Raw genomic sequence first — 3,335 nt, forward strand, 5'->3', positions numbered from 1 at the left:
AATCCACCATTTTCTACATTTGAAAATGCCTGTACCAAGTCAGGAATATGACAGTTCTTGTCCATTCGTTTTTGATGCGTTTTGTTTTTTGATTTTGCCATGTGATTATGGACTTTCCAAATTGATTTTCCTCTGAGTTCAGTATTTTTGTGATTTTACTTTTTTTTTTTATGGTGATATATATATATACAAATTATTTACAGCTATTTTACCAGTTTAGTCATTTGTATGCAATGCAAAACAAATGTATTTAATATTTAATACCTCAACGATAATTCAAGTATGTTTGATCTGTTTTTGCAAAATCCTATAATTATAACATTCAATTTGGTAATCATATAGTCAGGCTTATAGAAATCTTTTATGTGTTTTCAGCATTTAAAGTTCAGTCATTTTTTTTTTAAATAAAAAGAAGTAGATATATTGAATTCAATGTAGATAATAAATGATAATTACAAATTACAGGTAATTACAAGTGTTCAGATATCCTTTAAGCAGTAATATGAAACGAGTTTATTGTAATAATAACGTTAAGGAAATTATTAACACCAATGCGTTCAAATATATATTAAACTTAGTCATCAGTTCTGGTTTTCTTGTTACATTTATTACATTTATATCAAGCATAATTGACAAAAAAATTAAACGATTATTGATGATGGATAATTTGGCTGCAATTAGTTTTCGAGTATTCTACCTTTTACGATAACTAGTAGGCATGAGAGAACTCAGAAACACGAAATTTGAGTCACTTCGATTACAATGTAGACCAACTTTTAGTGGTGTTCATCGACCCTGACTCGAATGTTCCGAAAGAAGACCTGAAATCTGATATCATGTGTATAACAATGGGGGTAACATTATATGACAACATTACACGACAGAACTACAATACAAATAAATGGGAGAACATGCAGGACAGAGAAACACACAAATTAAAGTTATCAAAAGGTAACAGGCTACTATTTTTTTAATTGTTATTTGGATGGAGAGTTGTCTATTGGCACTCACACCCCATCTTCCTATATCTATTATAATTTAATATCACAGTATCAAGCATCAAAGAAAGGTAAAGACAAAGTCTGTATTTATATCACAGCATCAATACAAGTGTCAAAACCAAAGAATAAAAACGACAAACATACTATTACAGTGCGCTCAGTATTTAGTGCTCTAGAACCATTGTGATTTTTATGAGTTTCCCTGGGTGTTAGTTTATAACCCGGATTTGTTTTATGACATTTAAACATCTGTATATTACTGTTGCCTTTATTTATGACACAATTCCGTATAGATTGCAATACACAAATTATGGAATCATCTGAAATAGAATTGACCGTAGACGATTCTGCGCTGGTCGTCCTGTTGATGCCGCTCTGGTTTTGCCTCTGTTTGATTTTTTTTTTATGAAGGATTTTCCTTTTTGAATTTTCCTGTGAGTTCAGTGTTTTTGTGATTTTACTTTTTTGAACCATGTATGTATTTTTCTTTAAAGCGTTACGATTCCTTTCGTTTGTGATAAAGGTATTATCTAAAACGTGTCGATCGAACTGAACTTATATGTTTATTTTATTCATTGGTCTTCAATATAAACTAGAAGATGTGTTATGTGCCATTGAGACAACTCTCCATCCAAGTTACAATTTGTAAAAAGTAAATGAACCACATCATAAAAAGACAACCACTGAACAACAGGTGCATATTACATGTTTTGGCACCTCTCCGCCAAAAATACACGAACAAATTTTGCAAGTACAAAAAATATTTGTTTTTAAATATTTTACAGCAAATCAGTCGTTAAGAAATATAACATTTCATAAGGCTACCACTTACCTGCAGGTATAAAGAACTAAACAAATTGATTCCCAAAATTGATGCCCCAATGGAAGTACTAATTACACAAATATCAATGAAGTGTTGAAACATTGCGATGCAAACATGCGATATGTTTATATACTTATTATTGATAAATTGATATTTTAATTAATGTACAGTCAACTTTGTGACATTTATAGCTTACTTATAACACAGTTATTGTTTTACTTAGCGTTAAATACTTTATATTGATTACAATTAAGATACTTTAATAATTAATTATACATAAAAGGATTGTACGACTGTTTATAACAAAGGTTAGGTTAAAGTTTTCATACACAAATATCATGTACACTAGTGGGTTAACAACACTGCTGGTGGACTATAATTATAGTAATCCGGACTTAGGCCAGGCAAAAAAAAGCGGCTGGGTATAACATGTTTTGTGAGACCCCCCTCCTTGTTTGCCCCTGTACCTCTAGCTAATGTGGAATAAGCTCACACACTACAATACGTACAGTAAAACTAAGTTTTTAAAGAAGTCCGAATCCGATGTCAGAATAGGAAACAGGAAAAACTACTAGTTTGTAAAATGACAATGTTCACCATAATAAAAAAGGACTATTTGCAGTTACTGAAATGCAAGCGCTTAGCCTCGGACCGCAACTAATTTAATCGAAATATTGTCTTCATCATATAAAAATTACGCATACTCCCTCTCGTTAAGGATTAAAATTGGCATACCATCATAAAATATACGAGAAGAACAATACTTGCATCATGCGTTAGACAATTCAGTGCATCGTCCATGTAACTCCTGAAGAAATTTCAGGATGAATCGTGTATTTGTTATAAAAATATTTACAAGTTTTTTCTGTTTTAGTTTGGCGTTTATAATTAATACAATGCTCTTCAGAGACTCTAGGTCCAAAATTCCCTGTAGCTGAACAGGTCACGTTTATATGCATGTTCGTTGTATCTGCAGATACAGATACACAGTCGCTTGTCAGACGACATTTGTTCCTACAAAATAATGACCGACATCTTTTTATTTTAAGCAAGCCTTTATTTATTCTTACTCGTTTTTGTACTGTAACGTGTGTGCAATAATAGTGGGCGATTTTTGTTTATTAATATTGCCACTACACTGTTAAACAATAATATGTCTTCATATATGTTTATAACCAGCAAGTATGTAATGTCTTATGATGTCTAGTATCTATTCGATTCAAAAGGAAGCACATGTGTATACACTCCAGGCGATGTGTCAATACAATTCAAGTAAATAATGTTAAAGGCATTTCATTACGGTGACATAAAGCGTTTAATTTCTGTGCCATTTGATCTCTTGTGGAGAATTGTCTCATTGGCTATCACACCACATCTTCTTGTTATTTCATACAATATACATGTAGCCCTTAATGAAACCTATTCAAATGCACTTGAATAAATAACATATTTTGTAAGATCATTTCTTTTCTTAAATAATACAAATATACATATAAGCAAGATTAAGCTGA

The sequence above is a fragment of the Mytilus trossulus genome, chromosome 6 (assembly GCF_036588685.1).
Source record: "Mytilus trossulus isolate FHL-02 chromosome 6, PNRI_Mtr1.1.1.hap1, whole genome shotgun sequence".
NCBI classification, from domain to species: domain Eukaryota; kingdom Metazoa; phylum Mollusca; class Bivalvia; order Mytilida; family Mytilidae; genus Mytilus; species Mytilus trossulus.